This window comes from Anabrus simplex, chromosome 3, assembly GCF_040414725.1.
Source record: "Anabrus simplex isolate iqAnaSimp1 chromosome 3, ASM4041472v1, whole genome shotgun sequence".
NCBI classification, from domain to species: Eukaryota; Metazoa; Arthropoda; class Insecta; order Orthoptera; family Tettigoniidae; genus Anabrus; species Anabrus simplex.
Window position 1 is genome coordinate 112,441,144 of NC_090267.1, and position 22,128 is coordinate 112,463,271.

Here is a 22,128-nt window from a genome sequence, read left to right on the forward strand (position 1 = left end):
GTGCGAGGCTACAAGACTGGTTCACCTCACAACCGTTGAAGTGCCCTTATTTGTGAAGAATACACGCAGTTATGGATGGCGCTAACAATGAACCTTTACGCATTATCGTTATAGATTTGTCTAGCTCCATGGCAAAATGGTTAGCGTGCTGGCCTTTGGTCCAAGGGGCCCCAGGTTCGATTCTCGGCCGGGAATTTTAACTTTCAATTCATCATATATAGATGCTCACAGACGCGCAGATCGCCTGTACGGCGTCAACTCGAAAGACCTTCACCAGGCCTCTTCGAAGGCTACACGCCATTATTATTATTATTATTATTATTATTATTATTATTATTATTATTATTATTATTATTATTATTATTATTATTATTATTATTGATATTATTATTGTTATAATACAATTATATTTTAATAAAATGTTAATCTAAACATTTTTTAAGATATAAGTTTTGGACTAATCCGAGCGTTCAGACAAAATTATAATTTTATTTATACAGTATAGGTGAAAGTAGCCGGCCCCGTAGTGTAGGGGTAGCGTACCTGCCTCTCGCTCGGAGACCCCGGGTTCGATTCCCGGCCAGGACAGGGATTTTTCTCTCGACTTGAGGGCTGGTTCGAAGTCCACTCAGCCTATGTGATTAGAATTGAGGAGCTATCTGACGGTGAGATGGTGGCCCCGGTCTCGAAAACCCAGAATAACGGCCGAAAGGATGCGTCGTGCTGACCACACGACCCCTCGTAATCTGCGGGCCTTCGGGCTGAGCAGCGGTCGCTGGGCAGGCCAAGACCCTTTCAAGGCCGTTAAGTGCCGTTTCTTTAACAGGTGAAAGTAAGCCAAGTTCTGCATTCGACACCATCGGCTGTCCGGTGAACGGACGGTTTTCTGTGGTTTCACATTTTCTCTTCCAGATAAATGCCGGGTTAGTTCCTTTTCATAGGCCACAACTGATTCCTACCACCCCCTTACCCAATTTCATTTACCATCATTCATTTCATCTCCATTAGCTCCTCAACTGAGGTTGGTGTCAGGAAGAGCATCCGGCCGTAAACATGCCATATAAAATCATATCACCTCATCCCCGACCCCGTATCAAGAAACTGGGCTAAGGAGTAGACATACATACAGACAGATCGAGGTAGACTAATTACAGACGTGTGCAAATTATTAGAATAATGCATGAATTTTGTGTTTCTTCCCTCATTTAGTACAAAAACCTCTATACATATGAATATAAAAGTATGTTTCAACCTGTTTATGTATTCTTTGGTTCATGCAGTCCACTAATGGCCCTTTGGGATATCTGAGGGACAATTATTTCCCTCTCTGTAGAGGTTTCTAACACTGTTTATCGAATCAGCTAATGTTGTGGCAATTGTTGAATGTGGTTTCCATAGCTTTTTCTAGTTGAGTGTTGAGTTCCTATGCCAGAATTGAAGCCTAGAAGTGTTTTATATTGTTTATATATGTCTGTATAATCCAAGTTTGGGATAAAGTTGGGTTTTGGATTTGTTTCCTAGTGAGTTTTTGAAGTGGTGAACTGAAGGTGTATCTTCTTGCAAAAGTGAGGTCATGTTTAAGATAACAGATCTTTCTCCCCATAAATTGGCATTGACTGAATGTTTATTAAAGGAAGGTAGATATTCCCAAAAAGATATTGCTAGGAAATTGAATCTTTCGTAAGTATCGGTTAGTAGAATCAGCTCTGCATTGAAATCAGGGGAAAACCGTGCAGTCAAACGTAAGGGGAAATGTGGTCGAAAACCGATAATGAGCCCCCATATGCAACGAAAATTGATTCAAATGGCTAAGATGAATCGAAGAAGCATCAGTAAGGACTTGAGCAATCAAATAAAGAACTATGGAGTTGAAATATCTCCATCAATTGTCAGAAGCAGTCTTTGTGCTGCAGGACTTCCTGCAAGAAAGCCGAGAAATAAAGCCAAAATAACACCTACCATGGCTAAGAAACGGCTGGAATGGGCAAAAACAATGCATAATGAGCTTAAGGACAATTGGGAAAAGGTAAGCCACATGATATATCCCATAATTTACTGTTTGCTAAGAAGTAACTTCATCCTCATGGGTTAAGTGGATTTTTTTCAAAAATTCAGTCAGAGGTGTACTGATTTATTTTCTTATATTTCCAAAACATTCTGTTGAAAAAGCCATTCCAAGAAGTGCTTAATATCTTGCAGGTAATCTTTTCTGATGAGTCCATATTTTCTGTGTCGGAGGAAAGCAGCCAATATGTGAGAAGGACCCCTGATGAGGCGTTTTCTTCAAACTGTACCACACAGAAAGTTAAACATCCAACTTCAGTGATGGTATGGAGTTGCATGTCAGTTCATGGATGTGGCAGATTATACATTGTTGAGGGCATGATGGAGCAGAATCAGTACAAGAAGGTGCTTCGAACCCGTCTGCTGCCTCAGATCAGGTATTAGTTTCCTGATGGAGATTGCATTTTTATGCATGACGCAGCACCATGCCATAAGGCCAAGTCTGTTAAGAAATTCTTGGAAGGAAAACAGTATAAAGACATTGCCTTGGCCTGGTAATAGCCCAGACTGCATCCCAATTGAAAATTTATGGGGAATTGTGAAGTCAAGAATGAAGAAAAGAACAATAACCTCATTGAAAACATCATAGATATATGGCATCGAGATGAAGAAATTCAGAAAATGTGCAAGAACCTTGTGTCAATCATGTCAAAGAGGATCCAAATGGTTATAAAAAAACAAGGGAATGCACACAAAGTACTAAAGAGGTCATTGTATATTGATAAATTATTATAATTATACTTTAAAAGTGAATTACTGTTAGTTTTATCATTTATTCTAATAATTTGCACACGTCTGTATATTTTGAGCAGTAGTTTACTTAACGTGTCAGTCTGAATATTTGTCCGGCTCCATGGCTCAATGGTTAGCGTGCTGGCCTTTGGTTACAGGGGTCCCGGGTTTGAACGGTCTGAGCATTATGTACAATCGGAAAAAGGATGTGTAAGTTAACTGCTACAACATTGGGCGTGGTCACTACTTGGATGGGTGACCGCTTGAGAACACCACTTGCCGTTGGCTCAATTCCTTTTGTCCGGCCCCGCGGTGTAGGGGGCAACGCGTCTGCCTGTCACCCAGCGGCCCCGGGTTCGATTCCCGGCCAGGTCAGGGGTTTTTAATTGTAAATGTTTAATATCCCAGGCCTGGGGACTGGGTGTTTGTGTCATCCTTCCTTTCTTCCTTTCCTCAAATTCAAATATTCAGAAAAAAATGGCATATGGCTTTTAGTGCCGGGAGTGTCCGAGGACAAGTTCGGCTCGCCAGGTGCAGGTCTTTTGATTTGATAGGCGACCTGCGCGTCGTGATGAGGATAAAAATGACACGTACACCTAGCTCCATTTCCAAATATACGCAGGTTCACAACATATGGTGTAGGGGCAAAAGATCTTCTTAGGTCGACGCCCCGAATAAATAGCTTTAAAAAAAGTTAAATGCTAATTTGGAGATGAACTACAATTGCTTCACAAAGGTTCGCACTGTCGAAGAAGCAGAGTGTTACAGCACAAATCTTTGTTTTGATTTTGACGGTTTTAATACGCCCTGCTTCTGTCCTGTTTTTAAAATTTGACAGCCATCTGGTAACCCTAAATAAAGGGTACATATGGGTCATGCCTTTACTGGCAGAACCTAGTGTTTACAGTGCACTATGTCTTCTGGTATAGGCTAGAGCAATTTTGTTACTTTCATTGACCTGTCATAGTCTTACCCTTGGCTCTGACAATATGAAAGTGACATTGATTAAGGAAACAAAACGCACCTGTGATAGTCAACATCTGAGAGAGAGAGAGAGAGAGAGAGAATATTAAATCATTCTGAATGTCGTGAGAAGTACCATGAAAAACTACTGAAGTGTTAAAGTAGGTTCGAAGTCGATTGTCGTAACGGGCCAAGATGTTCAAAATCTAACATGAAATCTAACATAGATATCTCGGTTCAAATACATTCTACTTTCTTTCTGACCCCAAAAAGCAAGTCCCCGAGAGCCTAGAAAGTAAACAGTAGTTATTAAAAGACACATACAGTAATTTTCTTGTTCTATTTAATTGTTTCGTTGCGCTTTTCCATAGCTCTTTTATGCTGCTCTCTTATACAAAACTCTTCTTCTTCACCTGTTTGCCCTCCAGGGTTGGTTTTTCCCTCGGACTAAGCGAGGGATCCCACCTCTACCACCTCAAGTGCAGTGTCATGGAGCTTCAGACTTTGGTTCGAGGGATAAAACTGGGGAGGAGGACCAGTACCTCGCCCAGGCTGCCTCACCTGCTATGCTGAACAGGGGCCTTGTGGGGGGATGGGAAGATTGGAAGGGATAGACAAGGAAGAGGGAAGGAAGCGGCCGTGGCCTGAAGTTTGGAACCATCTCGGCATTTGCCTGGAGGAGAAATGGGAAATCACGGAAAACCACTTCGAGGATGGCTGAGGTGGGAATCGAACCCTTCTCTACTCAGCTGACCTCCCAAGGCTGAGTGGACCCCGTACCACTTTTCAACTTTCGTGGCAGAGCCGGGAATCGAACCTGGGCCTCTGGGGGTGACAGCTAATCGCGCTAACCACTACACCACAAAGGCGAACTTACCGTTTGTCGATATGATGCACCGTCTAGGAGCAGTAAATCTCGAAATAAAGGTCTGCATTTACAAACGTGCCCATGCTTATCTGTCATCTATATCTATATATGAGGGGTATAAAATAACATGTTCTGACTGACTGACTGACTGACTGACTGACTGACTGACTGACCGACTGACTGACTGATTCATCATCGCCGAGCCAAACTACCGCACATAAAGAAATAAAATTTTGGGGATACCGTACATTTATATTAGTGTGTAGGTGTTCACTAAGGGAGGATTTTTGGATATTCCGTTGTTAAGGGGGTGAAAAGGAAGGTGAATTGCTTAAATGAGTATATATATATATATATATATATATAAATTAAAAGTATACAGTCCTAAAAATTGGTATTTGGAATCTCCTTTAAATATATATATTTGCTAGTTGCTTTACGTCGCACCGACACAGATAGGTCTTATTGCGACGATGGGACAGGAAAGGTCTAGGGGTGGGAAGGAAGCGGTCGTGACCTTAATTAAGGTACAGCCTGACATTTGCCTGGTGTGAAAATGGGAAACCACGGCAAACTATTTTCAGGGCTGCCGATAGTGGGGTTCGAACCTACTATCTCCCGAATACACAATACTGGCCGCACTTAAGTGACTGCAACTCCTTTAAAAATAAACACGTATATTTTTGTTTTCGGAAAATCCCATTGTGGCGGGTGGGGTGAAAAATGGCTTGAATACCTTTTATGAGGATATATATATCTCAAAAACTGAAGATGCTACAGACATGAAAATTGGTATTTGGAATCACCTTTAAATAAAAAGAAACACGCGTTATTTTGTTTTTGGAAAATCCAATCAATGGTGGGTGAACAGGAGTGACAAAGGGGATGAATTTTTAAAACACTATATTTACAGTCTATCTCAGAAATGTAACATGTTACAGGCGTGAAAATTGGTATTTGGAATCTCCTATAAAAGTAACATAGCTATTTTTTTTTTTGGAAATCCACATAAGAGAACTGATAAAGGGTATTTTTAAACGAAGCAGTTCTACAGTATATCTCAAAATCTTAACATGTTACAGACATGAAAATTGGTATTTGGAGACTCCTTTAAAAATAAAGAAACAAACATGTATTCTTTTGTTTTGAGAAAATCCATTTAAGGGGGTGGGATGAAAGAATTAAAAAAATAGTTGAATTATTTGTAAGAGGATACTTGTATCTAAAAAAACTAAAGATGTTACAGACGTGACAATTGGCATTTAGAATCCCCGTAGAAAATAAATAAAGAAAAGAAAAAAGAAACACGCGATTTGGGGGGGAAAAGTCAATTTGGGGGTGGGAGGCTTGAAAAAGGAGTTGACTGGGCGAGTTGGCCGTGCGATTAATGACGCGCAGCTGAGCTTGCATCCGGGAGATAGTGGGTTCGAACCCACTGTCGGCAGCCCTGAAGATGGTTTTCTGTGGTTTGCCATCCTGCCGTAATTTGAGCTTAATCCTCATTAGTGCCGATCCCAGATAATTGAGAAAATTACAAGGAATCTTGCAGAAGAATCGAGGATTTCAAAAAAACGAAGCAACAATTCAGAAAACAGCGAGGTACGCTGTACAGTAGGTTATTCAATATTTACATAGAATTAGCAGTAAAAGAGAATAAAGTGGACTTTCGGAAAGGAATCACGGTTCTAGGAAAGTTTATTTAAACACAAGTCTATAGAACATCTAGAGAAATTACTGAATGTTATCAAATACAGTAGAGACAATACGCGACACTTCCGGATTTAGCCTTGTTAAAATGGGAGACTAGTCGCAAGTGGCGCTCCTAGTGGCTTGACCTGAAAATTCGCGCTAAATTCAAATATCAATGGAAATGTATATACGGAAATGGATAAATAAACTACGTCTAGAAAAAAAAAGTGTTACTAAGATATTAACTTCAAAGTTGCTAAAGCAATTCTGGATAAATGAATGAAGAATTATTTAACAGGTTATTATTTAAAGACTGAAATTAGACATATAATCAAGATGTGAAATGGACTGCTGTGAAAGGGCTTGATCTTTCATTTATGCATTACTTTATTAGCTTTAGAATTCCTGCCTGAACGTTCACGGCTAGATTTTTCTTTTTTCTCATTTAAAAGCATTGTATCATCATATTAAAACACTTGTCAATAAAAATATCGGCACAATCCTTACACACATGATTCAATAAATTTACATTTAAGAGCTGGACAATTTTCCTTTTAACTTGAAGCCTACTAACAGAAAGAAAATCTATAAATTTAGCCTCAAAAACATTCAAACTTTCCTTATAAGCAATACTTGCCATAATGTCATTATATTAGGGGCAAGCAAATTTGCATCATCGTATTGTTTCAACAAAATATGTACATTTCTTAAATCACCCATATTTTCTTCAGTGCTTGACAATGCATTACGACATTCCAAACGGGGTAACTTGGAACACAACCAGCCACACTCATATGCATATGTATTTTCCTGAATTAAATGAAACCCAGAGATCACACCTTCAACAACACATCGGTATTGAAGGTTAACTGCTGCACTATACAATAAAATATCCGCATTATATTTTAAGCCAGTTAAAATATGGGTCAAGCAGGTCAGAAGATTATGAAGTACTATAAAAATCTCTTTGTCACTGGAAATATATATATATGCAAACACAATATTACATTTTCTTGTCACGAGGGAAACGAAAGAAGGACCGTGCATTCTTCTCTACTTCATAGTTACTGCAGCCAAACACAGCACATGTCTTTCCCCTCGTGTTGAGAGGATATATCAAGGAATGACACACGCTGCTATTTAATAATGTCAACTCACTGAATACGCATAAATAACACCAAAAACTTCATACACAAATACAAGGGCTCTTATGACAGAATCAGTGGTTCTCAGGTCAATCCGCTAGAGAGAGAGAGAGCTCTAATAGCTGTCCCTCGATATCTCGCTGAGTGTCGCGTATTGTCTCTACTGTATTTGATGTTATGAAGACAATCTTTCTAAAAGACTGCAAGATGAAAATAAATACATCACGATAAGAATGTAGTGTATCTCAGTACAGCCGTTTATTTGTCACGACTTTGACTGGGTTGATAGTATACATGATATGTAATTTTTGAAAGTGTCTGTCTGTCTGTCTGTTTGTTTGTTTGTCTGTTTAAACAGACTAAAGGCAAAACTGCTAATCCGCTTTTCATGAAATTGTCATATTAGAGACGTCCGGATTATCCCTACACTTCGTTTATATCAATCCGTTAAGTAGGAGCTGAGAATACCGCCTCTCAGCCTGATACAAGCGTACATGATGTTTGTCGTTTAAAGGGGCTTAACAGCTAGGTCACCGGCCCTGAAGCGTACAAAGACATGAGCGGCTCCCCTCGTGGGCCACCGATAACAGCCCAGGCGTACTGTTCGCTTTTTGAGAACAATGGCGGTTATGTTGGTACTTTCTAACCTAATGCTCGCTGTGTAGAATGCAAAGCCATTCGAGTTGAATTCGATACAAGCCGTCACATTGCACTTACTGCGTTGCTTCACTGAGATATTTGAATTTAATTTTCTTATATCCATTTACCTACAGCAATGTCCGGCTCTCTGGCTATGTGGTTAGCGTACTGGCTTTTGGTCACAGGGGTCCCGGGTTCGATTCCCGGCAAGGTCGGGAATTTTAACCATCATTGGTTAATTTCTCTGGCACGGGGGCTGAGTGTATGTGTTGTCTTCATCACCATTTCATCCTCATCACGACGCGCAAGTGGCCTACGGGCGTCAGATCAAAATACCTGCACCTGGCGAGCCGAACATATCCTCAGACACTCCCGGCACTAAAAGCCATATGCCATTTCATTTCACCTACAGCAATTCTAGCTTCACACTCGTCGTTGTGAGACTTTAGTTTTAATAATAAAATAAACTCATGTCCTCAACCCGAGGTGGTACAGCTCTTTTCAGGAAAACCCCCAATGGAGGTGAACTGCATGTACCATTTTAACCACATACCAGCTCTCCTTTCATTCTTAAATTTCTGGCAGTGCCGGGAATCAAACGGCGGCAGCTAATAGTGCTAACAGTTTTAATAGTGTCCAACTTCGAGACTCCAGTAGAAGCGGTTTTTTTCGATTTTCCAAGGGTTGGTTTCATTTCTTTGTTGTAAAAAGTTGTCATCACTCATAGGGAATCGAAGTAATAATTTCAGCCGGGCTGAATAGCTCCGACGGTAGACTGCTGGTCTTCTGAGCTCTACTTGGCAGGTTCGATCCTGGTTCACTTCGGTGATATTTGAAAGTGCTCAAATTTTGCCAGTCTCGTGTCAGTACATCTACTGGCAAGTAAAAGAACTCCTGCGGGACAGCATTTCGGCATCTCAGCGTCTCCAAAAACCGTAAATGTAGTTATGGCGAATAAAATCTGTTTTGCATCTATATCAGTCCCGTTTCTTGATACGGAGTCGGGGAATGGCATGCTTTTTTACGACCGGATGCTCTTCCTGACGCCAAGCTCAGTTGAGGAGCAAATGAAGATGAAGTGAATGAAATTAGGTAAGGAGGTGGAAGAAATCGGCTGTGACCTATGAATAGGAACTGTCCCGGCATTTATCTGGAAGAGAAAATGGGAAACCACGGAAAACCATTCTCAGAGACCGAGTGAGTTGGCCATGCTCTTAGGGGCGCGCAGCTGTGAGCTTGTATTCGGAAGATAATACGTTCGAACCCCAGCCCTGAAGATGGTGTTTCGTGGTTTCCCATTTTCACACCAGGCAAATGCTGTTGCTGTACCTTACCGAGCGAGTTGGTCGCGCCGTTTGGTTCACGTAGCTGTGAGCTTGTATTCAGGAAATCATGGGCTCGAATCCTACTGTCGGCAACCCTAAAGATGTATTTCCATGGTTTTCCATTTTCACACCAAGCAAATCCCGGGGCTGTACATTAATTAAGGCCACGGCCGCTTCCTTCCCACTCCTAGCCCTTTCCTATCCCATCGTCGCCATAAGACCTATCTGTGTCGATGCGACGTAAAGCAGATTGTCAAACAAAAAACAAAAAAAAAATGAAAAAACATTCTCTGGACAGCCGATGGTGGGGGCTCGAACCCACGCATCTCCCGAATGAAGGAATGCGGAGTTTGGCTCCATAGCCGTAGCGGGTTATCATGCGGGGCCACTCCACTCGATAGGGCATACAACCAATAATATTTAAAAGATATTAATAATAATTTCATTTGCTCTCCAACTTCCAACTAATGGAAAATGTAAGTTTTAACTGATTTGGTCGATCCTGGTTTTATAGGCCTATACATACTCTCAGTATTTTCCTTTGAGCTTGATTTCGTTCGTTTGTAATAACTCATAATTCGTATCACTGATAAGCAATTTCAAGCGTTTCCGATTACTAATCAAGATAAAATTTTACTTCACAACCATTTTGCTAATTGCAAGCAATATAAATAAATATATATATAATATATTCTGGAGCCGCCTCTGTGGTGTAGTGGTTAGCGTGATTAGCTGCCACCCCCGGAGGTCCGGGTTCGATTCCCGGCTCTGCCACGAAATTTGAAAAGTGGTACGAGGGCTGGAACGGGGTCCACTCAGCCTCGGGAGGTCAACTGAGTAGAGGTGGGTTCGATTCCCACCTCAGCTATCCTCGAAGTGGTTTTCCGTGGTTTCCCACTTCACCTCCAGGCGAATGCCGGGATGGCACCTAACTTAAGGCCACGGCCGCTTCCTTCCCTCATCCTTGCCTATCCCTTCCAATCTTCCCATCCCCCTACAAGGCCCCTGTTCACCATAGCAGGTGAGGCCGCCTGGGCGAGGTACTGGTCATACTCCCCAGTTGTATCCCCCGACCAAGAGTCTGAAGCTCCAGGACACTGCCCTTGAGGTGGTAGAGGTGGGATCCCTCGCTGAGTCCGAGGGAAAAGCCGAACCTGGAGGGTAAACAGATTATGATGATGATGATATATTCTGTCAGGTTTTATCTGGGAGCCGAATAAGTTGCCGCGTGGTTTGGATCACGCAGCTGTGAGTTAGCATTCGGGAGATAGTGGGTTCGAACCTCACTGTCGGCAGAGCTGAAGATAGTTTTCTGTGGTTTCCCATTTTCACACCAGGCAAATGCCGGGATTGTACTTTGATAAAGGCTACAGACGCTTCCTTCCAATTCCTAACCCTTTCCTATCCCATCGTCACCATAAAACCTGTCTGTATCGGTGCGACGTAAAGCAATTGTAAAAAAAAAGTTTTATTTGGGTTGATGCTCTTTTTTGTAACACTACCTTATTTTGATATTTCTGTTCAGCTATTTTTCCAATTACGGTAATATTCTTCATTATTTTTCAGAAAAATGCCACAAAGAAAGAGTTCCAATTTAGGAAAAAAGTAACAATGCTAAATGCGAAGAAATCCAGACTGGTCGAAGTTCAAAGTCACTCCGAGACTGAAAAAAGGTTTCGTTCACAGCGAAAAGCTAGGATTGGGAAGGCAGCGAACAGGGCCTTAATTAAGGTACAACGCCAGCATTTGCTTGGTGTGAAAATGGAAAACCACAGAAAAACATCTTTAGGGTTGCCGACGGTAGGATTCGAGCCCATGATTTCCCGAATACAAGCTCACAGCTACATGACCCGAACGGCGTGGCCAACTCGCTAAGTTGTGTAATGGTACACGACTGGAAGTTTAACACCCTTCTTAATAATGTTATCGGCGTCATTACGTTGACGGGATGTGGCCAGGCAAAGATGGATGTTTGTTTATACTTCAGACTCCCCTAACAGATAACAAATTTCCGTTCCCATTTAAAAGACCGCAGTCCCCATACCCCATGAAGCGCCTGATTTGCTACGACAATAAATCACTCGGGTAGAGTTTGAGCAAAACACGTGTGGATATGAGAAATGAGAGCTTTTCACACACAGCTGAATGTGGTTTGCTCTAGAGCCGGGGTTCTTAACCTGAAGTCCGTGAATGGTCTTCAGGAGGTCGGTAAAAATCAAACCAAAAGTTCACATTTATATTCACTACAATTCTAACGTGAGCAGCAGTGTGTATCTGAGGAATTGCATTTATAGCAATGCATAGAAATAATTATACAGAATCACATAAAAATTTATATTTGCCACTACAGTTACCACTACATACCTTTGTTATGTGCGATTTTCGGCTCTTGTTTCTATCAAAACAAAAAATCGAAATCAGTTGGATGTCAAAGATTATAAGTGCTTTGCCGTGTCAGAAACCATTAAAGATGACAGGTGTGTTGTCTTGTCAGAAAAATAACGACGTTCTTATTGAAATGTACGTTACAACTAAATTAAGGATTTATTTCGTTTTGTTCAGTTTTCAGTAGATGATTATATTTTTAAATTGTGTATGTATGGTTTTAGTCCGCCTCTGCAGTATAGTGGTTAGTGTGATTAGCTGCCACCTCCGGAGATACGGGTTCGATTCCCGGCACTCCCAGTGCTACGAGGGCTGGAACGGGGTCCACTCAACCTCAGGAGGTCAACTGAGTAAAGGGAAAATCGATTCCCACCTCAGTCATCCTCGAAGTGGTTTTCCGTGGTTTACCACTTCTCCTGCAGGCAAATGCCAGGATGGTACCTAACTTAAGGCCGCGGCCTCTTCCTTGTCTATCCTTTCTAACCCCCCCCCCCCACAAGGACCCTGTTTAGCATAGCAGGTGAGGCCGCCTGCGCGATGTACTGGTCCTCCTTCCCAGTTGTATCTTACGACCCGAAGTCTCACACACCAGGACGCTGTCCTTGAGGCGGTAGAAGTGAGATCCGTCACTGAGTTCTAGGGAAAACCGTCCCTGGAGGGTGAACAGATTAAGAAAGAAAGATGTACGGTTTTAATTTTTTCACGATTCAGACTCAAGATTGTTTATATTATTCATATTTTGTGTACGTCATACACTGTATGAGACAATCGGCTTTTAAAAAATAAAATATACCTGTACTCATTGTTTGCAACGTCGTGTTTATGTGTTCATTTTTAGATGAGGTTTATCCGATTTTCGAAACACGAGAAAGGTAAAGGACTCCTGCGTCTAGAATATGCACAAATTGAAGTCTTCACAGTTTCACAGGAAACAATAGCAGGCAATTAGAGTATAACACTAGAATAGTGAGTGACTGTAGAAAGAGTTAACAAATCTGTTTGAAACTATATTACGTTTCTCTACACAACAAATCAACAGAAGGGAGAAGCCAATTTGTTCCAACATCATTTAACAATATTGAAGGTGTTTTGTTACAGTCTCCAGTGTTCATCATTTATATAACTGGCCAAAAAATCACTGTTCACGCATGCGAAGTCAAGAGCAGAAATAAAAGTAATGGAATATAGTCGAATAAAGTCGGCTGATGCAGGAAATATTAGATCAGGAAAAGAAGTAATGGAAGACAGGAGCAGCGATTGGGAATGAAAAGTGCGGGGGAAAAAAATATACACCAAAACTGAAGAAGCAAGCTACAAAATGATACGTTTTCTTGGTGCTCTCTGAGCGAATTTCGACAGAGAGGTAAAGGTTGACATTTTACCAATTTAAGTGCGGGAATAATAGCTTTTTTAATATTTTGGTTCAATACTACACAATAAAACTTTCACCAAAGGAACAATAATACGCACTTATCACAATTAAATAGAAGTACGGCGTGATTATACTGTACAGTTAACATCATTTAGTATTTGGCTACACACTAAGGGGGCTGTCACACCAACACCTCCTAGATATATAAGGCCTCACAACTGTTCTGGGAATATACTGTGACGTCAAAATCGGGAGGCAAGCTTGAACCTTTTCAGTAATAACACAGCAATGAGTTTGGCCATGTAACGCTGAAATTAGAAGAGTTTTAATTCGTTTAATGGTGCCAATTGTTAATACCGTTGTACGTAATGGTACTGATGTGTTGCGTACTCAACTTTAAGGAGAATTCCGGCAGTGATAACGAAGTGCATGCATTAAGTTTACGAAAGACGAGGTTATGCGGCAGATATGTTTACGTGCAATTCCAAGACAAGACTACAGATTTACTAATAACTCAATGGTGAGTAACTATTATTATTACATTCTCACACAATCATAATGAGTATAGGCCTATGACGTATTTAACTACACGCAACAGCTGGTGATATGTAGGCATATTTACTCTTCAATGATATAAGGTTATGCTAGATCACAATCATGGGAAACATTATTTCAACGGTATTATTATTATTATTATTATTATTATTATTATACGCATTAAAACATACCACCTACAGGAGCTGCTGGTGTAGGCCGATTCACTCTGTAAATGCACGAATTTCGCTCACGGTGATACATTATTTTACAGGTATGCCACAGACATTTCAAAGTCGGTGATATTTTATGGGAAGTAACTGGTACTGATCCTGCCAGAATGTGACTATAAATATGATGGGCAGTTGGAAAAGATATAAGCCACTGCTGTCTCTGACAATCATGGTCTTGGAAGAGGAGTAGTTAAAAGAACCAGGCAAAAATGTAGAATAGAAAGGAGCAATAAAGAGAGCCATTGAAGATAGTACATATCTCATACACAGAATTTCAACACATCTGAAAAGTACAATAAACACGTTGTTACCTGATGGTTGTTGTACTGTGATGAAGGGACCGTAAGTAATTTTTCTGTACGTCGATACATCAAGGCAACCATACTGCATGGCATATGTAATCATCTTATAAGACATGGCCTTTATTCTAAACGGGTTTTATTAAAGTAAAAAATATTTCTAATGAATATGTGGACAAAATTACTAATACAAATGCGGTATATTCTTTAGTTACAAAACATCATAGCTGCATCACAAGGAATGAGTGTAACAATGTGTAGAAAGATTCAATAAATAAGTTAATTCTAGTCCTAGTTGGTGAATTGGACACCGAGGATGATGTCCCCACAGTTAATTTAATAGCCATAGTTAAAATATTTCTTAGTTCATAAAGGAGTATGTGCATGATTTTCTTGTTATTTGTTCAACCTTCTGTCTGATATTTCCTCATGTTTACAAATTTATGGCCGAACCCGTGGTGAGGGGATATAATGCCTGCCTCCTACCCGGAGGCCCCGGTTCGATTCCAGGCCAAGTCAGGGATTTTTACCTAGATCTGAGGGCTGGTTTGAGGTCCACTCAGCCTGCGTGTTTACATTTGCGAGCTATCTGACGGTGAGATAGCGGCCCAGGTCTAGAAAGCCAAGAATAACGGCTGAAAGGATTCGTCCTGCGGAACCCAAGACACCTCGTAATCTGCAGGCCTTCGGGCTGAGCAGGATCAAGGCCAAGCCCTTCAGGGCTGTTGCGCCGTGCGGTTTTTACAAATTTATGAGACAGTAGCAATTTAATGTTGCCACAATATGTCAATACTTTTAAAAGAGTAGGCTCCAGTCCGAATGGTAGTCCAATATTAGGTTAGAAACTTACATACTTTCTGGAATACATAAAGGTTTCGAACAGAATTACAAATTAGTAACATCGGTGGTAGGTGAAATTCTCATAACCATACATGAACTTCAAGGGAGGAAACATTGTAGGCTCATGTGCATATACTGCCAGTGATGCTACATCAGCTTAGATGTTAGGCCTATGCTAATATTATACGTGCTAGTTTTCCTTTAAGATCACGTAATGCCTATTTAAATTGAAATATGTTTGTAATATTCTGTTGTGATGTTAGCAATTCGGCCTAAGTGAGTTAACATTGCAAAATGCTGTCGTGTTTTACAACTGTCTGCTGTTTATCTTTAATGGCAGAGTCACTAAAATACGGTAATAACGACAGTATAATTCAATATCCTTCAAATTTGAAACGCTATTTGTTAGTAAATAAATTATTCCATTGGCAAAAAATATTAAATCATGTCTGTGTTTAACTATGTTCCGCGTTTCTCTGCATTGCCATCGCCTCCGTAGCGTGACGTCACTACGCTGTTGTTAGGCCTTATTATCTAGGAGGTGTTGGTCACACAGGCTCGATCGAACGACTGCGATCGACCGACTAAGAAAACAAACCTACAGAGGGCAGTGGCACCAGTCACACAGCATCGATCGTCAGCGATCAACTACGAGCGATGAAGATCGACTGGTTTGTAAAAACAAACGTGTCCGTTTTTCAGTCGCAGTCGTTCGATAATGGCGGACACAACATAGTCATCTGTTGATGAAATCGAAACATTAATTTGCTTAGTGTATGAAAACAAAGTAGTGTATAATCCTAGACTCCCTGGATATAGTAATAGGGAGACCGTGAATTTTGTATGGCATTCTATAGTGTGGAGAATTGGGACAAAAACTGGTAAGTAATTATTAGATTTATTACGATTATCTTATGAATAGTGTTATCTTAGATTATTTATTGATAAAGTATATTATACGGAATAGAGTGGTAAAATGAGTTACACTAGGAGAAGTAGTAATTATCATTCTTGTAACTTAATTGAAGAAATGTTTGGAAAACATAAGCAGTGCTTTCCTAACCTCCATCTCGTACCTAATGAAATGAATACCATTGTTTGCTTTAATGACAAATAAGTGTAGGCCTATGCCATAAGTAGGCCTACTACATGTATATTTTCTTTGTCACAATATTCTGATTCATTGTTTCAGGAAAAAGTTGTGCCAAAACATGGCAAATTCTGAGGGCTGGATATCGAACTTGGAGAGATAACATCCTCCCTCTCCTCCCCAGGTTCTGCTGTACAGAAAACATAAAATGGGTCTACTTCAATGCCCTCAACTTTCTGGAACTCTTCATTGCTGGAAGAAGGTACAATTCTGTAATATTTATTTTTAAAAGTAGGCCTACATTACAGACCAGTGTTCTAGTTGTGAAAGAGTGAGGGGAAGATTCAGTCTGTAGGCCATAAGTTCCACCCATCTGTTCATTAATTTATCAGATATAACTGAAAGTAATATAATATAATCTAACCTAGCAATCATCTTACTAAAATAATTATTGAAAGTAACAATTTCTTAAACAGAAGGCTTGTGTCTAGACTAAAATGTAGCTCCAATTTAGAAGAATTGCATTAATATGTTGTTCATTTTTTTCAGTTCTATAACAAACACATCTATGGAAGTGGCACCTGGTGTATGAGAGCCTTTTCACCAAGCTGAAATATAGGAGGAGGAAGCAGAAATAATTTGTGTTGGAGGGGTTTAACTCCTACAGTTCAGAAATTACTGAAGGGACTTCAACTTCCAGTCCAGTGGCTTCTGCTTCTACAAACAGCTTTGCCAGCAGTTAAAAATAAAAGAAACAGAAATGTGAAAGTGACAGTGATGTGTTAAGTGAATATTTAGAAAAGATACTGAAAACCTAAAAGAAAATATAATCAATGTTATTTTTAGTGTCTTCATGATGACATGGAAAGAATGAGTGAACTAGGTCGAAGGGTTTTCAAAGTTAAAATTCAGAAACTGTTGTATACAGTGTTAGACCAAGAAAGAATCTAATAAAATTTATGTTCTTGAGAAATGTTCTACTTTTTAAATTAAATCATTTTTGTTATACTTATCTATCAATATTTATTGGAATACTCAGTGAGTTATGTGTATTAGGACCTGATGGGAAAGAACCTTAACTCCAATTTTTATTAATTATTAGCATTATTACAACATCTTAATTTGTATATTTTATGTGGTAGAACAGGTATGGTTTACAAGGAAAGGAGTTTTTGAAATACATGTAGTAGGTCCTTTCTGTGTGTATGTAGTAAGCAGTTGTAAAGCACAGGTGGTCTGAAACCAGACCAGCGTATTGATAGTTCTGTCCAAGAGCTGACTTCCTTCTTACGGTATACTGTTGATCACAACTGCAAACTCATTGCACTAGGTTTGTACAGCACAGGTGGTCTGAAACCAGACCAGCGTATTGAGACTTCCTTCTTACGGTATACTGTTGATCGCAACTGCAAACTCATTGCATTAGGTTTGTACAGCACAGGTGGTCTGAAACCAGACCAGTGTAAGGACATTAGTAGTTTTGTCCAGGAGCTGACTGCCTTCTTACAGAATACTGTTGATCACAACTGCAAGCTCATTGCATTGGGTTTACTGCATCTGTGTTCAATGTTGCTTGCTATACTGCCATCCTGCGAGAATATACATCCTAAATACCTATTTGAAATTATCTACCTGTTCCAGTTTTGTATTCTCAACCTGACATTCAGTTCTATTTTATCTCCTCATTCCAAGTACTCTCCTGCCATTGTACCTGTCTGCACCAGCAATCACTACTTTCATGTCTGTTACCATACTTATAATTTATTAATAACATATAGGCCTACAGAGGGCATCAAGGTAGACTGCTTATTTTATTTCTTGTGCTGTAGATCCATTAATATTAGATTGCACAGTTTCAATAGACCAAGTTGTTTGCATAGGACAAAATTCTTACTACAGTTATACCTGACAGAATCCCTCCCTGCCACCTTATAACTTTGTAACTTAGGTAGCCTTTATCTCCTCATTCCAAGTACTCTCCTGCCATTGTACCTGTCTGCACCAGCAATCACTACTTTCATGTCTGTTACTGTACTTATAATTTATTAATAACATATAGGCCTACAGAGGGCATCAAGGTAGACTGATTATTTTATTTCTTGTACTGTAGATCCATTAATATTAGATTGCACAGTTTCAATAGACCAAGTTGTTTGCATAGGACAAAATTCTTACTACAGTTATACCTGACAGAATCCCTCCCTGCCACCTTATAACTTTGTAACTTAGGTAGCCTTTATCTCCTCATTCCAAGTACTCTCCTGCCATTGTACCTGTCTGCACCAGCGATCACTACTTTCATGTCTGTTACTGTACTTATAATTTATTAATAACATATAGGCCTACAGAGGGCATCAAGGTAGACTGATTATTTTGTTTCTTGTGCTGTAGATCCATATAAACAATGAAAAACAAAGATGAAAAATTCATTTGTAACTATTTTGACAGATGTTTCCACCAAAGTTTAGTAGATTTTAATCTACAACATAAAAAACTGTATTTTGTGTGATGTGATATTAAGGGGATATGATGGCAGAATATGTACATTATTTATAAAAAATATATTCATATGACAGTTACATGCTTGTAATAAAAGGTTGAGTAGATTAATTACCCTGTAAGTCAATCCAAGATCTTACAAGGCCCATACACCCTACTCTGTCAAACATTCATTTATATAATTGGTATTTACAAACAGTTTTGACAGGTAATGTAAGATATAGCAAAATTAAATCATTTACCACCTGAGGCCTAAATAACATTTTACTGTAGATGGCAATAGTAGTCTATTTAGTTGTTAGAAAGGCATACTCTTCACTTCTAAAAATAGAAGGCAAGGTGCTTGTTATTAGCACCTATTATTTTTTGCAGTGGTTGGTTCTCATTTTTGGTGAAATTGAAGGCAAAGTTTTCATTTTCCTTGAACTGATACATAAGGAAAGTATTTCAGGATGGATAGATATGCTTTGTCATGTTCATATCAGTAAAGAAGTTACATATGAACAATACACAGAAAGGCAAAATCAACATTGAGGTAAGAAAGAGAGTCCTACCAGACCTTTGCGGAAAAAGTTGTTACTCTGTACCAAGGAGTTTACCAGATAACTTCGATGGAAGTGCAGGATTTATATTAATTGGCTTATTATTGCCAAGTGAGCAATTAGATCAGCTTGCCAGTGCAAAGTTTGGGGAGACAGTACTTTATGCTTAGTGATGAGGGTAATAAACAAGACCTTGTGTGTAATTTACATGTAGTTTTGACAAGTATCAGTCTATTACACTGCCAACGTACTTATTAGAACAATATTCCAGAAGCTTTTCCTATAGTTATTAAGCTAGTGTACAGAGCACTAGCCTCACCTGAACTCCTCAAGAAATGTACACATATGTGAATACACAGAATCCTAAAGAGAATTTACTTTGGAAGAGATGTCCATAGACAACCTTTCTTCACAGCCATTTGGTAAAATTAGCTGCTTTCGAAGCTGCTGTAGTCTTCAATGATATAAATTAAGACAGGATTGTCATTCTTGCAAAGTTTGGATATGGACCTGGATTCTTTGCACAAAACACAGCAACATGCTTGTCATGAAAGCAATATGATACTATTCTGAACATGGCACAATAACAAAGAAGAGGAGAGGCGACAAGAGATTTGCAGAGGATCATGAGGGAGAGAAATAATGTAAGGAACTCCATTGCTTTTATCATTTTCACAATATTCAGAGCATATGTGCATTTTTCTTTCTTTCAAAATTATTTACAGGATTGTAATGAAACTTGACACACTATTTCTACATTAGGTAATGTAAATTTTGACTGGAAGCATTTCTTGATATGTCTATTATTTTGGTAGGTGGGATCTCACCAAGTGGTATGAAAAAAAAAAAAAAAAAAAAGCTGTTAACCTCCATCTAATAAACACCTCAAAATATCATTTGAAAAGACAGTAATTATGCCCCAGGATCCAGCATCATTAAAACAAATAAGCATAAATGGTATCAGTCTTAATATTTGAAATACAATGAGCCACTTTTGTGAGGCTTTTGTTGGAATTTTCACCCTGTCAAGAATTCTGGCTGTAGTGCTCTATGAATGGCATCATATATAATAGGAACAAATCCATTGATGTATTGTGAGCAATCCTAAATCTGTATGAGTCACCGATGTCCAGAAACCTGTAGGCCTAAATAAATATATTTCCACTGTTGATGGTAGCACCTTCAAATTATGAATTCAAATTGATGTACATAACAGTTTTCAGTCCTTTTTATCAATACTTTATTAGAATCCTACAGAATGCCACTAATCTTTTATTTGATATATTTTGCCACGGACATACAGTAGTTGTTTCGAAGGTGAACATCACTTTTGACTTTAAACCTAAAAAAATCGTTGTGAATATTGAATTTAACGATAGTGTCAGCCTTTCCTCAGAACTTATACTTTTCCTGTAATTTGTTTGCCTGATGTTTATTACTGACTTCATTTTTTCCTCTAATTCCTTATACCGTAATTATTGATGGGCATTCGGTACTAGTTCCTGAATTTTTCTTCGTCATTCCGCAACGAAGGCACACTTTGGTGGAATTCTCCATGGCTCTTTACCTTCCTTGTCCACTGCGATCGTCTGGTTCTTTCCTTTCTCCTAATATATTCATAGGTTAGAATCATATTTCCACCCGAATTATCGCTTTCACAACACATTCTTTTTCTCTCGTGAATATGAATACATCTGTAGCCTGTACGGTACTGGGCGGGAGTATCAGCTGTTTCCGTGCAGTCGATCCCTCTCGATCGATGAGCAGTGTGACAAGGTAAATGAATTTAGTCGTTAGTACTCGATGCCAGTTGGTCGCTCTTGATCGTTCGATGCCCTGTGTGACAGCGGGCTAAGAAACTAAGAGACTGCCAGACAGACGAATGCGCGCGGCAAGCGGCTGAATCATACCTCAGCGTCCATGGACCCCAGCAAAAAAAGTATATATATATATACCGTACACCTAATTCTTGGAACTTTTCCGTAACCGCAAACAAAACCCAAATGGTTTAAAGAAATTCAAAAAAGACCTGGTAGAATTAAAGATTACAGAAAATTCACTATTCGATCGAACAGTTAAAGTAATAGCTACAGACGAAAACATAAGGTTCCAAGACAAATATACGCTATAAACCAAATCTATTATCTCGAAAGACGAGAGGAAACTAAGATCAGAAAAAAAAAATTAAGAAATACTGGGCACTAAGAAAATACCCCAGCTACACTTCCTCACAGCATGTGCAAAGTCTCCACTACTGGCTGTCGCGCTACACAAATCGGTTATCTGGGACGAGCGACATTTTGTGCGTATTTCCGCTAATAATTTTGTTAATAATTCAAAATATCACAAAATATTTTAACGTAGACTTACGTTCCTCGACAACTGGTAGATGGAAAGACAAATTTTAAGATGCTTTCAATGTTTGAGTAGAACGCGTATATCGGCGAGAGTATTTAACTTACGATTATGTTTAATGTCTCAATCGACAAATAATAATAATAATAATAATAATAATAATAATAATAATAATAATAATAATAATAATAATAATAATTGTTACCGTGGTTGGTGGATCAGCAGAGGTGAAAGAAGATGCTGGGGTGAATTGGTCTAACTACCAAATCAAAGTTAATTTAAAACTGTAACAAAAGTTATATTTTTTCTTTTTCTTTAAAAAATTTGACAATCAACCAATAACAATATAACAGGCACCAGTAGCAATCAACAGGTCTAGTAAAGACAAGGTTGGAGTTATAAACAGAACTTGGGCTTCAAGCCCTCACTTTACACTTCCTGAGCTAAACGCTCAACAAAATAACCTTACTTAAGGGCAGAAATCCCCTAATACCTGGAGCACTTGCTCCTGACTTCACATATCAAGCCTCCCAGAGGCACAGTTACAGCACTAG

The 22,128-nt window shown here is 39.3% G+C and overlaps 2 long non-coding RNA genes across 2 annotated transcripts in view; both read left to right on the plus strand.

The window, feature by feature from the left end:
- Window positions 1–22,128, plus strand: part of LOC137499006 (uncharacterized) — a 45,098-nt gene that overhangs the window by 12,732 nt on the left and 10,238 nt on the right. The window lies entirely within an intron of this gene.
- Window positions 15,671–17,142, plus strand: LOC137499005 (uncharacterized). Its single transcript, XR_011017968.1, has 3 exons — window positions 15,671–15,969; window positions 16,281–16,440; window positions 16,728–17,142. It is a non-coding gene; the product is annotated as an uncharacterized lncRNA (long non-coding RNA).